General features: G+C 42.7%; 1 protein-coding gene across 1 annotated transcript in view; it reads right to left on the reverse strand.

Annotated features, from left to right (window-relative positions):
• Positions 1 to 18,291, reverse strand: part of Cdh13 (cadherin 13) — a 967,076-nt gene that overhangs the window by 518,505 nt on the left and 430,280 nt on the right. The window lies entirely within an intron of this gene.

Here is an 18,291-nt window from a genome sequence, read left to right on the forward strand (position 1 = left end):
TGAGACAGGACACACAAAAGGCAAAAGTAAAAACCAGCCCAATGTTGAGTAGCAAAGATAAGATTAAACATGAACCTAGTGTGGGAAGACCACACCCCAAGCTCCTCCATAAAATGCTAGAATAGCAATGTAGCAAGTGTGTATTGGCCAACATGAAGACACTTAATGTGTGTCAGCCCTTACATTTACAAATATTCACAATAAATCCATATCTCTCTTTGACCAATGCAGAAAGTTTGGATAGATTATGTAAGAATTACCCCAATTAAATTTGCTTAACTAGCAGAGATAAAGAGTATCACATTTATCTACATTTCTAGAGAACATCTTGTTGTGACCATTCTAGATTACATGACTGTGTTATAGAAGAAGAATATAACAATATAAGCTAAGGAATCTACATAAAACATGGTTGATTTACCAAAATGTTATTTCTAAGCAGAGAAAATGAAGCTACAATCAAACCAATTCACAGGCCAGAATAATTGTTGCAAACCTATCAAAATCTTTTTCTTTGTCATAAGTAAAATTTCCAAGACCCAAAGAGAAGATGTGAGCTGTTATTTAATGGCACATATATTCAGTTCTGTAAAATGGCAAGCATTCTGGAATTAGACCAGGCAGCAGTGTGAGTACATTTCATAACACTGCCCTGTGGACTTAACACTGCAAGACTGATACTATGTGGACTTAGGTCCTGTGTAAGGGCAAACAGTGCTTTTAACCTCTGAGCTATTTCTTCAGCCCCACTTATAAAACTGGCTCAATTGGAAAAGCATTTCCCTTGCAAGCATAGAGAGACCTCAATTTGATCTCCAGAAAACACTTTGGAAAGCTGGACCAAGTGGTGACGGAATCCCCATCACTGGGTAGTGGAGGCAGGAGGGTACTGAGACTCACTGGCTGGAAGATCCTGTCTCAGAGAAGTTGGGCATTTGTGAAGGTAACACTGCTGGTGTCCCATTCTTCTCAGCACATAAGTCATTAAAGATGTAGTACCAGTCGACCTCTCAGCTCTCCCAGACCCACATGTGCACTTAGGCAACATACATACACAAACACACACAAATGCGTGCATAAGAATGATGGTTGCTTTCTAGGAAGACAACAGTCTCCACAGCAAAATCAGAACCTGGATTTTTTTCTCTCCCTTTCTCCCCCCTCCTCTCCCCCCTCTGTGTGTGTGTGTGTGTGTGTGTGTGTGTGTGTGTGTGTGTGTGTGTGAATGACAGTGGAAAGAACTAGCAAAGAGGCCAACAATTTTGTTGCTTTACTGGGGGACAGCAAAACAATGTAACATATGTAAAATAGGTGATACATGCAAATCTCATTTACAGTAATGAAAACCAACAGCTTCGGGAGCTGCACATGAGTGAAAGCGCAGGCAGGACAGCCCTGTGTGGAGATTTAAGGTGCCTTGCATACGTAAGGGCCTGGTGATTCAGAGCTGTGACACAGCCACAGAGACCTCCGTTCATTACGACAGCGTGTGCGTAAATGTGTCCAAAGCAATGAAAAAGCACCCTGTGTCCTCAGCAACAAACTTTCCATTGTTTGTGATGAAGGGCTCACTTGTGTCTGCAAGCCTGCCGAGGGCGACGCGGCTGCTGTGGGTGCCCCTGAGCCCTGTGTCCGCTCCTGGTGTCCCGTTCTTCCCAGCACACCAGCCATTAAGGATGCAGCACCAGTCCATGGTTCACCCCTCCCAGCTCCCCAGATGTGGGGTGACAGTCATAGTAGTGTCAACCCAAATGTAAAATGCCAGAGCATGGGACTCTGGGCCTTGGGAAACCACTCTGAGGGTCAGAGTGCATATGGAGTTGCTTCCTGCACATGTGTGCTGACTCCTAGGTACCCTGGAGGCACCTGGAGAGAGCAGCTTGGCAGGGCAGCCTCTTTCCTCCCATTCCTAAACACCTTGGCCCTTATGGCATGCTCCTAGATCCATTGCTCTGCTTCTGCCGTGACAGTTATGTGTATGCCTAATTGTGTGTCAGCAAAGAACCTCAGTGCTCATGGGCAGAAAGGCCTGTGATGGGATCTGTACTAATGTGTCTGCCCAGGTTCTCTGAAGCCAGGCGCCTCTGTCATCCTTTGCTTGTCCTGGAGATCATCTGGTCACATGAGGACATAGAATTTTCTTTAAAGGTGGGGTGAGATGATGGTGGTTGGCCAGGTCCTGGGAAAGCATGAAGCCAGGCAACAATTGGAAACTAAGGCATTCAGTGTAGGTATGACCAGGGCTGACATCCCCAGTACCACCGAGGCAGGGAAGGCCCAGTAATGAGGTTCTTGATGCTATTGCTGATGATGCAATTTAAGAAAAGCATCCTGTGAGGGGAAAATGCCACCCATGCAACAGAGTTCAAGCAGAGGGTTTTTTTTTTAGTAGGGGAAAAAGATTATAAAAAGGGGAAAGGGGAGGGGAAAGACTGGCCTCCGGAGCAGGAACAGCAGGAGAGATGAGAAAGGAAAGACAGGGAAAGAGAGAGAAAAAGGAACAGAGAGAGGGAGAGGAACAGAGAGAGAGAGAGAGAGAGAGAGAGAGAGAGAGAGAGAGAGAGAGAGAGAGAGAGAGAAGGATGCAAGGTAGATAGGGCACTTCTAAAAGTTAACATAGTGAATGTGCACAGGTAGTGTTTAATGGCTGCAGCTGAGGGCATATCCTGTCAGAACCCCAAGGACAGGTCAGTGCAGATGCCTGAATACTGACAGCTGTCCTCAGCAAGTGCTGAGGGATCCTGCCCTTTTCCACATGGCCAATTCCATCCATGCTTGTCTCAAACATTAATTCAAGATTCTTCTTCCAGAAAAAGGGATGGAAGGGAGCGGCCTGGTGTCAGGCCTGGGGCTAAAGAAAAGAAGGCACTGAGGCAGAAGGAAATGGTAGGCCAGCATTGGCAGGAGCAGGAAGCAGAGAGAGCAGGTGCCTCAGAAGTTCTGAAGAGGATGAGGAAGGAGATGTCAGGCCTGACTTGCACAGCAGGCAGTTCTCTAGCCACCAGGAGAAGCCTCTCCAAGTCTCTATTCCCTGACATTCATTCACCATTACACCCTGACACTCATTACACCCCAAAGCCCAGTTGGTCTTAGAGCTTAGAATGCAAGGACCACAACAGGCCCTAGATGTTTTCTCTAAACTGTCAACTTCATTACATCCGAGCTGCCAGTTAAAAAATAATCCAAAGGCTCTGGCTTCGGATAAAAATTTGCCAAACAACACATCCAAGACACAATTGCCTCTGAAATATTTCATGAAGCAGGAAAATAACAACCCAATCAGGCCCTGCTCATTCCAGTGGAGGTGAAAAATGTTTTAAGCATATTTAGATTCTTTAGTCAGAAGTCCATTCAACCACGTGCAATGGTGATGGGGATATAATGGAAAGAATTTCCTTCAATCTACTCTGGCATTGATGAAATATTCATGCTAAATAGCTACTTCTGAGCACCTGGAGGGATCTGCTACTGTTTTACAAATGGGCTTGTTTTCCTAATACACACAGAGCCCCTTGCCGCCACAGCTGAATTAATCTGAGTTTGTGTTCTAGGTGCAGGAATATAAACTGGGGAATGATGCTTTCTTCCAACATCTGTATGAGTTCAGAGCAGAAAAGAGTAAGGAAGCCCCTCTCATAAAGCCATGTCATTTGATTTCTACGATTGAAAACAGCTCAAGGGTGTATTTGGCTTATGGGTTCAGACCCCAGCCCCTCATTGAAGGGAAGAAAGTCAAGGCAGCGAACTCAAGCAGGTAGTCATGCCACATCCACAGTCAAGAGCAGAGACGATGCTCTGGCTTCCATCACTATGAAACAGTGCCACCCATCTCCAGGATGGGTCTTCCCACTTCAATTAGCCACCAAGACAATCTTCCACAGAAAAGTGGAGAGACACTCCCCTGAGCTCACAGATCTGGACAATGTCCCCACTGAGACACCCTTTCCTGGGGATCCTGCTTTATGATAAGTTGAAATTTAAGATCAACCATTACACCCACTCTTAGAAGAATGAGACTTTGAAACTCAAGTTGATGTGTACAGAGTTTTGGCCCATCCTGGGTTCTCTCCATGATGGTCACACAGAACTACCCTCAGGGTCTATACATCCTCAAAAGAACTGAGAACCATCTGTTCTAGCTCAGCCACCCACATTCCTCCTCCCCTCCCTTGTCTCCAGTTCCAGTTAGAGGCCAGTTTGGGGATGCTTTCTAATCACTTCTGGTCAACACAGACATTTTCTTTAAACTTAAACAGTATGCATTGACAAATGCTCTCTAAAGCACATAGCAAGCTAGCACCATCCAAAGACTCAGGGTGACTTCAGGGAATAAGTAGTCCTACCATTTTTAACCATTGCCTGATAACTTCTATCAATGGAATGAAAGGGATGCCAGCTCCCTTCTCCCTGGTAACCCAATCACCTCATTAGCTGGCAGGAGACCATGCTGGCTGCCAATGTGGACAGTACAGCTATTCTTCAATGAAGTGCACCATCGCAGGTGTTAGGAGATATTCAGGTAATAGTGATGGAGCTGGGCTACTCTGGAGTGGATTCAGAGGCAGTGTACAGCTTTATCAAGGTGAAAGCAGGTGGCCCTGTCCTTTGCACTCCTCCCAAGTGGTATGCCTCTTTCTTAGGCATAAGAATATATTTTAAAAGCATTCTTTTAAATCTGTGTGTACACATATACCAGACATACACGTGGAGGCCAGGGGCCAACATCCACAGTTCTCACTCTACTACTTAGGTCCTAGGGTTCAAATTCAGTCTTTGAGTGAAGTGTCTTTACCCACTGAGCCAACAGGAACTCATTGAAGGAGAAGTAGTCCTTTTTGACTGGACTTAGTCTGTTTTCAAAGTCCTTGCTCTCTCTCTCTCTCTCTGATAATGGCTTCAAACTCTAAAATTAGAAAGCTATTTTCCAAGGCTAAAGAGATGGCTCAGCAGTTAAGAGGACTAGCCTGGGGTCAGTCCCTAGCAGCCAGATGGCAGTTCACAACCACCTGTAACTCTAGCTTCAGGAGCTCTGATGCCCTCTTTTGGCCTCAGTATGCACACACACTCATGTGGTGCAACACACACACACACACACACACACACACACACACACACACACACACACACCTCTATTTTTGTAAAGAAAGCTATTTGCCACACCAGCTGCCAAAGCCAACTGCTCCCTTTATCTAAGAAATTTTTAAATATTCTCCATGACTGGAGTCCAGAAACATACTCTCAATATTTACACTAAACAATCCCATCTCCTGAATGCCTGCATTTCTCCTATGTCACTGTCGTTTCACCCACACCCCTGGTACTATTCCCACTGCCTCCTTTCTTGGAGACATTTTAATTAAGGCACCAGGGTTGCGTAGCGCACTTCGGCGATAACCTCTTTTATGTACCGCTCTTCAGCAGAGCCTGGAATCGGCAAAGAGTCTTTTATCTCCCTGCTCAGTCTCCCTCTCCTCCTTTTGTTCTGTGTTTCTTGTTGGATCACAGGTCCTCACATTTTAATTCAGCCCCATCTCTCTTCCACACGATGCCGTTTACATTAATAAATTCATCTCCACAATGACGGGCATGCTGTCGCCTGTCTCCCCACGTCATTGATTATTGCATCCTTTGAAGATTCAAAGGTGCGTCAGATCTACCATGAAAAAGGACAAAAAAATAATAATAATAATAAGAAAGAAAGAAAAACACATTTGATATTTTCTCACATCTGAGTCTTCCCTGGCCCAGGTGGTTTTGATGTTTCGATGGTAAAACAACTGCTTAAAAAAGAGGTGCTGGTAATAAATATTCAATTGCTGTGTAATTCACATTCTTCCCTAAAAGACGGAAGGGCTCTGCTCCTGTTTGGAAGTCATGGTTGTCAAATGCAGACGCTGTTTGATGACTGAGCTCTGAAAATCTTCTCTGGGGTTTAGGGAGCTATGTGTGCATCTCAATTGCTCTTTGAACTCACCCTCTGTTTCATTTGTTTTCTACTTCTCCTCCACACCGAGTCCTTGAACGCTCAATACATCTTTCAATGGTTGAAGCCATTCAAACTCCAAACTCATGCTTGTCTCTGGGACATGTCACTGCACTCCCATGCTCCAGATGAAGAAACTGAGGTTGGGGAATTTTGAACATGCAGCCTGGGCACGTGATTTGGAGAGTGGAGGAGTTGGGACTTGAACCTGAGTCATTTTAATCTGATGTCTGGATAGTTACCTGCTCTGCCTCCTGATTTCTGCATAGCTTACTTTCCCCATGAACATTTTAATTACTGAATTTTGCTGCAGATCCCTTCCAGGGAGACAGTAATAGTATCTGTGATATGATTCCTGGGTTCAATTTTCAAATCATCTTTTGAGTTTACCCAACCCTCCATGTTCGCTGCTACCACTTGGGTCTTAGCCAATATCATTTTTAATTTTTATTTTATGTGACCAAACGTGTTTCCGACATGTACATATGTGTACTGTGTGTGTGCAGTGCTCAAGGAGGGCATAGGACCTCCTGGAACTGCAATACCAGTGGTTGCAAGCTGCCATTTGGGCACTGAACCTGGGCCCTCTGCAAAAGCAGTCAGTGCTCCTAATAGCTGAGTCATCTCTCCAGCTCAATCTCCCTCTCTTTCTTTGTTTTGTTTTTGAGTCAGGGTCTTATTATGTGTCCTTGCTGTCTTTGTCACTACATAGATCAGCTTCACCTTGAACACACAGAGATCTGCCTGCCTCTGCTTCTTGTTGCTAGAACTAAAGATGTTCATCACTAGTCTTGGCACCAACCTAATTTTTGCCTGAAAAACAGCATACCCCTCCTAAGGGAATCCTGGCAAGTGACCTCACCTGCACATTCCTACCATTTCTCCCCCAGCTGCCAGAGTTCTATTAAAACAGGAGCAGGACAGTATAACTGTTCTGCATCTTAGCCTCAGGCGGAATTGTTAGCACTGGAGTAAAACAGGTAAGTTTTCATTGGCCCATGATGTGCTAGGTGAGGTATCACATGCCCTTGTAACCCCAAGCCTCTTGAATCCACTCTCTCAGTCCAACTGGAGGCATCTTGGGGTATATCAGATATATCTCCAACTCAGGGCATTTGTACTGTTTGTTTCCCCTTCTGGAATGCTTTTCCTTTGTTTCCTGTTGCTGTTATGGTGACTGTAGCAAACACACGGGCTAAAGTAGTATAGATTTCTTTTTTTGGTGGTTGTGACAGTTAGATGCACTGGCAAGCTAGAAGCAATTTGTGGGCAGGCATGGCTTCTTATGGTGCTTATAGAGTTTTCTTAGACTCTAGAGGCTGTCTGAAGTCCTGGGCTAATAGACCCATCCTCCACTGTCAAACCTAGTAGGCAGTGTCTTGATACTTCCGCATGCCTGTTGCTTCCTATTCTCTTTAGAGGAAGTTTGCAGCTACTCTGAGCCTCAGGACAATGCTGCATACTTGAAATCTCAATCTTTAACCACATTTTGTGTGTGTGTGTGTGTGTGTGTGTGTGTGTGTGTGTGTGTGTGTGTGTGTGTGTACGTGCATGTGGGGGTAAGAGGACAGACAACCTTAGGTGTTATTTCTCAAGAGTTATTTACTTTTTTTGTAATGTTTTAAAGACAGGACCACTCACTGGTCCAGAACTCACTGATTTAGCTGGGTTGGGTGACCAAAGAGCCCAAACACCTGTGCTTCCATCTTTCCATCACCAAGCTTACGGATACACATCACTATTCTGGGATTTGTCATGTGGCATCTGGGGAGTGAACTCTGGTTCTTATGCTTTCATGCAAACACTTTACTGATTGCGCTGCCTTCATGGTCCCTTAATCTCATTTATTTTGCCCTGAAAGGCAATATATTCCTAGGATTGAAAGATTAGCATGTGGACCTCGGTTGAGGAGGGGGGTGTCATTCTTTCAACTACAGACATTATTTTTCTCTTCATTCATGTCAACACTTAGAAGAATCCTACTTTGTGAGTCTTGGTTGGGTCACTCTACCCAGTGCTTATCCCTAATTGTCCATGCTCTATTTCTTTCTTCTCCATACACTAACACAGTACGTATAGCCTTACTTCATTTATTATTCTATTTTCCTTTCCACCAGTATGTAAATCCCACACATGCAAGTCACCAACACCATCCAGCCCAGTGTCTGGCATATAGTAGGTGTTCACTAATCCCTGGATTTGTGGATAATAATAACTTAATTTCCATCATTTACCATGAGTTGAAATACAAAGGATCTTAATCATATTAAGAGATGAAAAATGAGAAAGAACGTAATCAACCGCGATTCGCTGAGTGCCTATTATGTGGTTTCCATTAGTTAAATGGTGTGTGAAATACAAAATTGCATCTGAGGAGGTGTCAGGCTGCCATTTATTGTGGTGAAGGTTGTGCACTGCACAAAAGCCCCTGGGGGAGACAGGCAAGGGCTAAAATCCACCCACTTTTCTGTAGTTGTATCCATGGGTGCTGGTCCTTAGGTGAATGGCTGTTTCTGAGTGACCTGAATGCATTGGGGATGTTTGTCCTATGCTGGCACTCCCCAGATGTGGAATCTGAGCCTAAGCCTTAACTCCAGTTACACACAGAAAGGTCAAGTCATGAAGAGGGAGGACCTGAAGGGGATGTATTTCAGAGAGGATGGGTAATGGGGAGGACTAGAGAACCACTGGCTTCAGTGAGAGAGCATCAGTTAGGCTCAGCTGCCACCTGCCAGACAGAAATGCCTTGCACTGGATCTGGCCATCTTTTTTTTTTTTTCTATCCTGCATCTGGAATGAAGGGTGCTGTGTGGCACTAGGGTATTTGCAAACCTTCTCTAAGCATTGGTTCCCTCTCCTCTGAATAGGTAGTCACCCTGGGCCTAACATACTAAATACATCAGCATTCCCAAACTTCACATTTCCCTTCCACCTTTGATTTGTATCCATAGCACTTGTTACTATCCAACTGACTCATGTTTTACTTACTGTTACTATTTTGTCTCTGCCCCCTCCCTCCACCACACACCAATGTATAAGAGCCATGAGGCAGGGATTTGATTTCTCTTTCACACTTAACACCCTAACCCTGGTAGAAACAGAGTAGTTTGGCACCTGTTTTGATTTCAGACAACATATGAATCAAATGAGTGATGAATTAATGTAGCTGAGAAGGCAGGATGAGCCTGAGTGGAGCAATAACATCCGCTGAGATGCTACACTGTGTTTACTGACTGTTAGCAGAAGTGGAAATGGACGATGATGGATGATGGATGGGACACTTGGCTGAATGCTAACCCACTTCTGTAGGATAGCCTGGGTGAAGCTGATGGTCAGACTTCAGTGCCTCACCTAGAGGAACCACAACTAGATAAGAGGGCTACCATGTTACACCTCCTAAGTGCTCCCCTCAGGCTAGGCATGGTGATGCACACTTTAAATGTACGTATTCTCGTTAGCTTTAAATGCAGATGAAGAAACTGAGGCATACCCAGCCCAGTCTACAGTGCCTCAAAGCTAAAGTAAAGTTTTGAAGAGTGTCACTATGGAGTTGTAGTCCAATGGTGGGTGGGGGACACACGATGATGCCTTTAGCTTCTAGAAGACTCTCAATAAGTAATTCCTGTCAATTCCCAGACCAACAGCTAGAGCAGAAGGATGACAGTGAGTGCTTTGTACATTCTGTCTGTCTCTCCTGCATATATCCGTCAATTCCACAAGTGTGTGAGCCACCTCACTTTTACACAGAAGTTAACTGACCTCCGTTGGATATGCTGAATGACATCAGAATAAGAGACACACAGATCCCAAAGGGATCATCTCCATGGGTGTCTTGTTGTAAAATTGTGCACATTTTACATATCTATAATAACAACAATCTCTAAGTAAGAGGCTAAGAAATGGGACCGTTTGCCATTATCCTAAAAGCAGCATCTTTCCATCTTAACACAGACCTTGATGACAGTGGTGCCCCCTTGCTCTGTCAATAGCTTGGTCTTGTACTTGGTTGTCACTGTGAGTCTGTTTAGAACAGTGGCTAAATGGATGGCTATGAGTCTGATATCTTTTGTTCAGCTTTGACCTCTCCTAGGGGCTAAAATTACACTGTGTAACTATTCAAACACCCTGTGTACCAGTTTTAACACATGTAGCAGGGGGGTTATAATACTTTCCACACCACAACATTATAGTACATATTGAACACTTGTATAAAAACAGACTAGCTAGTAGTTTCAGGTTTTCAGGCTTTTATATTTATCATGGAACACCTTAAAGTGCCCATGTCAGTGTACACACTCACATGGAAATGTTGGCATAGCCCCCTTCAAATGTTAGGGGTGCACTCTTTCTGGGTGTACTCTTTAAATGGGGTTCCTTCAGCACTTGCAATAACAGCTATCACTGGCTCTAAGAAGAAACTCTTAGTTCCAATTACACCATGGAAGTTCCGAAGTTCACCTTTATTGAGCTCTTTTTCCAACATTCACATCATGTTTGTTTCCATGCCCGCTTGATTTCCCCCTCAGAATGTTTTTTTTTTTTTTTTTTTTTTTTTTTTTTATCACAATAGATTGCTTACAGCCAGTATAAGAATGAAAGCACAAGAACCACTATGGGCAAAAAGAAACATCTCCTATAAGGAAACAAAGATAAGGATGACAGCAGATGTCTTGCTGTGAACAATGCAAGCGAGAAGACAGTGGAGCTGCAGACTGAAGGAAAAAGATTGGTTAACTCAAGAGTTCCATACCTGGTGAAAACATCTTACACTATTGATGGTGAAATGAAGACTTCTAAATATATACAGATACATTCTTGAACTTGGTTTCAGTGACCACTTGCCACCGTAGTGTCACTGACCTTTAGGACCAGCACTACCTCTCATCTATCCCAACAGCTTCTTAACTTGCCTGTCCTGCTTAACCCAGATAGACCAGCCATTATATAATACCCTTCAAAAGTTAACACAGTTCAGAGTGGATGCTAAGTGGACTTTTGTTACTGGAAGAAATTAACAAGCAACGAAATGTTTCTTGGCAGCTCATAGTGTGGCCTGTGTCCTCTTAACTACACTGAAGGTCTTCCAAAACTTGAACTTTTACTCTTTTTCTATTGTCCCTTTTCTGTTGGAATTGTCTGCTGAAGATCAAATGCTACAGCATCTTCTTCAATGAGCAGTGTTTGTTTGTTTATTTGGCTGATTGTTTGTTTTTGCAATGCTGGGCCTTAAACCCAGGACCTTGCACATTCGGGGCAAATGCTGAACCACTGAGCAACAGTCCCAGGCAAAGCAAGTTTTACCTTTCCCTGTCTTTGTACCTTACCCTACAGCACTTATCTCACATGAATTCCTTTCCCACATAAACTCCACCTCCTTCCAGATGCCCTCTTTGGTTATCATATTCAAGAAAGTTATGGAAGTTGGGGAGGAAGATGGTGTGACCCAGGAATCCAGATTGCCCTAGCAATGAGTGGGCTGTACAACTCTATTTACCCTTAGAAATCTGCCCTTCAATTTTGCTGCAATTGTGACAGAGTCCACCAGTTTGTAGACTTTGACTGTGTCTGCACTGACTCTTGACTCTTGCAAAATATTATTTAAAAATAACAGAATGGTGTCATATATGGCAATAACCCCCATAATCTTGAGCCCTCCTGCTTGTTTGAGGGGATGTGTGGTGGCTAATTGTAGTTGGCTCTAGAATCAACTAAAAGACAAGCTGTTCTGCACTCCTGTGAGGAAATGTCTTGATCAGGTGTTCAGAATCATATCAGGGTTGCTGAGACAACCAGTGTTGCTTACTGAGCAATGCAGGATTCTCAGCCTCTGGTGTGAGACAGGCATTGTTTGACTACCCACATCCTGTCATGGATGCCAATCTAATGAACTCTTGTCTAATATGTAGTCACTTTCTCAAGTCATTTCTCTAGAGGGTTGTGAGCAGCGTGGATGGAAAGGAGAAATATCACAGGGCAAGGTTGGCACTATAACAGATTAAAGGCAGCTGGAGGTACATAGATTGCCAAGAAGTACATTCTTACCACCCAGGTTATGACAGGTCTTGGGTGCATGCCTGCATGCATCTTCAGCAGTACAGCTTGATACATATTTCGAGTAAAAAAAAAAGAAAAGAAAAGAAAAGTCAGTCCCCTGCCTCTGTGGTAACATCAGCTTATTCTTGGCAGCACTGAGTTTCAGCAAGGTGAAGGAACTTTTTCAAGTACACAGAGAAACAGTGACAAACTGAGACTAGTATTGATTTAAGCCCATATCAATATTTCTCTAGTGGTACACTCAATCTTGACATTATCCAAGGACAGGATTAGGATTATTTTCAAAGTGATCCAAAGACTATTCTTAGTAAGACTTGGGAAATAGTTTGTCACATCCCAACTCTTTTCTTTTAAGCAAAATCTCAGCTGTGAACAACTTTGATATAGAAATAACATGTTCAAGTATCAATAAAACAGTGTCTCCATCTATGCTTGGTGTTCACCAAAAATCACAGTGGGTTTTGGAAGGTAGCTCCCTCCAAGGTGAAGAGCTTGCTATGCACGTGTGAAGACTGTGTTTAAGATCTCTGCACCCACATAAATGTTGGGTGGGACTGGTGGCCTGCCTGGGAGTCCAGTGTTTAAGACAGAGAGATGGGAGATCCCCAAAGCAAGCTGACTGGCTCTGACTATAATAAAGTGACCTTGTCTCAATGTATAAAGTGGAACATGATTGAAGGAAATGCCCAACATCAGCCTCAAGCATCTATCTATCTATCTATCTATCTATCTATCTATCTATCTATCTGTACCCATACACATATAAATGCATATACATGTATAAGCACACCAAGCACACAGATACATTCAAATAAACAAATAAACAAACAAACAAGTAATGATACATGTTTGGCCAGTCCTGTTTGCATAGGCTTCTCATTGGTCCTCTCAAGTTGTCTTGTGGTCAGTCCAAAAGAAATAAATCTGAATGAACTCAATCTGTGCTGACACATGTCTATAAAGCACAGGCTCTCATAGTGAGAATTTAAATTAGGCTTCAGCAGATCCTCTCAGTCCCGAAAATTGAAATCATGAGTCGTGGTAGCAATAAAATGCTCATGAACTGCAGTCATAGCCCAGGGATAATTTTTCTGTAATTGCACTTTCATTTTTGTGATCAGTCCTTCAGCTCTGGTGCTGAGAGGAGTCTTTTCCCCTCAAGGTAAAGTAGCTGCTAGATAACATCTCCAAGGCAAGGGAAATTACCAAAGGAGGCATGCCCCAGTTGCAGATCTCTAATCAAGTCTTCTCCTTGAGGTGATATTTGATGTGTCCCTGTGTGTGGTCTCAGGGAGAAATGTGGATACATATTACATCTGTTGGTGGTTGGCTGTTGAATTTCTAGGAGTACTGATTGACTTAGACAAGCTAGGCAAGACCCACATTCATAGCTCACTCTGGTGTGCCCTGATGGCTGGTACAGACTGATGCCTTAACAAACAAGGTCTATACCACACATTTCTAGTGAAAACTCAATGGATGGTGGCATCAGTGCCTTCTCTATGTCTACTTTGTATTGAACCTCTTATTTTGTTTTATCTATTCATTGCATGTATCTGTTGACCTTAAGAGGAGGACCAGTCTGGAACTTATGTGGGCCATCCCATAGTATGATCATGCAGTCAAACACATGGCATACAGATACATAAAAGTTTAATGACTCCCACTATTTGAAGTCATTGTTCTTACCAGTTAGCCAGGTTGTGCCTATCAGTTCAACTAAGAAGTCAATAAGCATGTACTAAGTACCTAATATGTGATAAATGGTGGGCTAGGTATTGAGTTTAGGAAGAAACATATAACATGTTTTCTCTTATTTGTAGTGCTCATATTTTATATAATTACATAAAATCACATGACAGGGAATTAGATTCATAACTATCTAAGAGACTAAAGGGAACTAACTAGTGGTGTGAGAAAGGAGGGTCATGGAGAACAGGGTGGATATTTCCAAAATATATTGTATATATGCATGAAAATGGTCTTGAATAACACCATATAATAAAATATTATTATTCCAAATTTTTTTTATTTCATGTGTTTTGCTTGCATATGTGTGAATGCACTGCTAATGTGCCTGCTACCCATGGAGGCCAGAAGAGGGTACTGGATGCCCTGGAATTGACACTCTGAATGGTAGTGAACAGCCGTGTGGGTGCTGGGAACTAAACCCAGGTTTTCTGCAAGTACATGGGGTGCTCTTAATTTCTGAGCCATCTCCATAGCTTTCAAATACTATTTTTAAAAAAGGAACTCAATATTATAGGAAGTGCAAGCAGAATGATAATCATCAAATCTGTTTATAAAGAGTTTTAGAACCAACTAGGATAGAGACAGGTCAATTGTCCTAAGATACATTAGTGTTCCTTATTAGTTTGAGTGTTTGGTGATCAAGGAAAAGATCTTGTGTGAGTTTTTACAGTTGGGGAGTCATTACTAGTGTAGAACCCTGATGCAGTGATCACTATAGGTAGTGTAGCTTTGTGTGTGTTGTGGTAAAGAGTAGATACTAGTCTTGTAATATGATAATAATCACACTAGATGGTGGCACAATTGTTACCAAGATGCCCCCACTTTTGATCGATACTCCCAATCCTAAAATGTTAACAGCCCAAAGCCATTAACTGAGGAGATTTTATCTTTCCCAAAGCCAGTCACTTTCCCCAAGAATATACCCATCCTAGGATAGTCCATCTCCAGTGGAAAATCCACACAAGCTCAGCACCTTGAGTCAAGTCACCTTCCCCAAGTATATACCTTTCCTGGAATAGTTCATCTCCAGTGATAAATCTACATGAAGGTATAGAATCTCAGTTCCTTCACCCACTTCATATTCAGAATAACCTTGCAGTCTTCATGTAGGGTCACTTGAGGTTGTTTTGTTTTGTTTTTGTTCTTTGAAACTACATCTCTGCCCAAATCTTCCCTGAACACAGCCCTGAATCTCTCCTGCTGGATAACAACAGATGTTTCCAACATTCCACTCACAACCAGAGAGACTGTTTCCAGTAAGTCCATCACAGTGCTAGACAAGACCAGAGGCCAGAGTGACCAGATGTCCATGAAAAACACAGTACAGAATCCAATTCCTAGAAACCTTTGCAGTTAAGGTGGAGTCATGTGGTTAGATAGGTATTTCTTTGTTAGACTGGTGAGAATTAATTCCTGGCTAATAGAGTCCAAGTGTTTAATAACAGGCACAAATATTCTGACCTCAAAATAGGGTTTTAGTTCTTATCTTGCCCATTATTAAAGCCCCACTCGGGCCTTTGTCTCATGAAGTTTTCTTGTTGTCTTCTTGCTTAATTTCTATGCTTTACCATGTTTTTCCTGTATCTCCCATGAGACTTCCACTTCTCATTATACAAGGTAGCAAGCACTCTGCTCTTGGCCACTGATGCTTTTTATAGACATTTCTTCCCTATCTTATGTACCCTTCTTGATAAGGAACCGCCCCCCCCCCCCACAAAGGCCCTAGGAACAGTAGGAAGCACAAACTACCACCAAATTCATGAATGAAGACTTGGTGAAAGCTACAGGGCTTTGGACTTATTTCTGTGTTGCTGGTAATACTGAAGTAGATAGGGCATTTCCTCAAGACAAATCAAATATGTCATGTTGTAGAGTCAATTTTCCTGACCATGTAAGAAGTACAGGAGAAGACAGAGACAGTCAGAGGTAGGGATGGGACAGAAGAAGTCAGCCTCACATGCTTCAGCCAAACATGGCTGCTTCTTTAGTAGATGAAGTGTTTAATGGCTCCAAAGTTTCTAGAGCAAGCAGTAGAGCTTACAGAGGATGAGGAGAATGGGGTATCTGCCACCACCTTCATTCTTTCATTTCTGTGCCCTTCCACCAACCCAGGTATTTGTAGCTGCTGTACAAAGCTTAGGAAAACACCCTCACCTTGATTTTCACAAATGAAATAGTTCTACAAAACTTTGAGGCATTCACTCCCATAGACACTGAGAATTGTTTAAAAAAGTTGACATGGGGCTGGAGAGATGGCTCAGCAGATAAGAGTGCACATGGCTCTTTCAGAGGACCTGAGTTCTGTTCCTAGTACCAACATCAGGTGGCTCACAATTACCAGTAACTACAGATATAAGGGATTGTAGCAGGCTTTCTTTTGGGCCACCAACCAGCTCCTAAATCATGACATGGAAACTTATTATTAGTTACAAATGCTTGGCCTTATCTTATGCTTGTCTCACTAGCTCTGATATCTTAATTTAACCTGTTTCTTGTCATCTACATTTTGCCTTGTGACTTTTTACCTTTCTTTCATTCCATATGTCTTATGGTTCCTGATTCTTCCATGTCTGTCTGGGTGATAGCTGCCTGCCTCCCTGGCCCCAGGGGTCTCCTTTTCTTTCTCCCTCATTCTCTCCTTTCTCTTTTGAGCCTAGATTCCTCATCCTATTTATTCTCTTTGCAAGCCAGTTCTGCCTATCTCTCTACTGCCTAGCTATTGGCTATTTAGCTTTTTATTAGACCAATCACTTGCCTTAGGCATGCAAAGCAGCCCATCTTTATATCATTAAACAAATGCAACAAACATAATACCTTTAGATAGTTAAAGTAATATTCCACAACAGGAAATTCAATGCCCTTCTGGCCTCTTTGGGCACCCACATGCACGGTGTGTGTGTGTGTGTGTGTGTGTGTGTATGTATATGTGTGTGTGTGTGCACATGCACACATCCAAATAAATTATAGTGATATTTATGATTTATTAAAGCTTGACTGAGGATTCAGAAAAGCAAAGTCAGCCTCAAGCGATAGAGATCAGGCAGTGGTGATACACATGTTTAATTCTAGCAGCCAGAAGCTAGATGTCTTTAATCCTAGGACTCGGGATTAAGAGACAGATGGATCTCTGTGAGTTCAAGGCCACCCAGATCTACACAAGAGTGAATCAGTCTAAAAGAGAATTATAGTTCACACCTTTAATCCCAACACTAGAAGGGTATAAAAGACAGGAGCAACTATTCAGTATGAGACATTCGTTCTCTAGCTGTGCTAAGGAGAGGTTACAGTCTGAGGCTTGGTGAGAGCTCATGGAAACAGGATCAGCCCTTTCAGCCTGAGGTAGAGGTGAGAAGCTAGTGGCCAGCAGCTTTGCTTTTCTGATATTAAGCTTGAAGTTTGACCCCCACTATTAGTCTCTGGGTCATTAATTTCTGTTACAGTAAAAACATTAATAAATAATAAAATAAAATTTAAAAGCTAGGCCTCCAATCTCATGATGTCTTTGTTCCAGTAGTAAATGTCTTCTTGCTTTAATGAGTTAGAGATGCCTGCTCTCTCAGGTGACAATAGATATGTTTAGGGACAGCTGAATGGCCATGGTTTCCCAATTGCTTTGGAAGTACAGAGAATAAAGAATCACACAGGCTGTAAGAAGGAAAGAGTTCACTTTTAAAGCAGCAGAGAAAGAAGGTAGTCATGATAAAAGAAGAAACAAAAAATGAGCAACAAAGGAAGACAGACGAGGCCTGTTTAAGGCATCTATTGATTTGAACCATTTTATTATATCAGTATGTGCTCAAAAGAAACTAGGAGTGACAAGTTAATGAACTCTAGTTAGAAATTTCCAGAAGAAGCTGAGCCCGGCATTAGCACCTTCCTTGTCCTAATCATCTGAGACCTGGCCTTGCAAAAATGTCTTGATCATATTACAAGAGAGTCTGGATTATCTACAGTAACAACAACCATCAATCAAACAAGAAAGAGGCAAAGGTGGAGAAAATCAATGTAATGGTAATGGTAGGTATTTAACACAGACCAGGATGGACTCTAAAAACCAGGCTCTTTACTGAATAACCGTGTCAGCCTGGATGGGTCTTGGAATCTTTTTGAGCCTAATTCTTGCTGCTGTCACATGGGAATAAATAGCAATCCCAATTTTGAGTATAATCCAGATGGAATAGGGCAAGTGGCATAGATCACTTACATTTTCATGCTTCCTTTAATTTGTGGGATTGCTCCAATGGGTCAGAGCCTAGAGGATCTTTCAGTCTTGGGAGTTCTGATGCCAGCACCACCTGATACTGATAGTAAACATCCTGTGGCCTGGCTAAAATTACTTGTGAGCTTGTATTTACTAATGCTCATATGTGGTAGCTGTATTCATTCCCAAAGGGCCTAAGAACTACTGCAAATATCTAGTCTCTTTTCTTTCTGATATTACATTTTTTTTAGAAAGTCATATCATTTTTAAAGTCATGGTGCATGCCTGTGTGTATGTGTGT

Source organism: Phodopus roborovskii, unplaced genomic scaffold (genome assembly GCF_943737965.1).
Source record: "Phodopus roborovskii unplaced genomic scaffold, PHOROB, whole genome shotgun sequence".
Classification (NCBI taxonomy): Eukaryota; Metazoa; Chordata; class Mammalia; order Rodentia; family Cricetidae; genus Phodopus; species Phodopus roborovskii.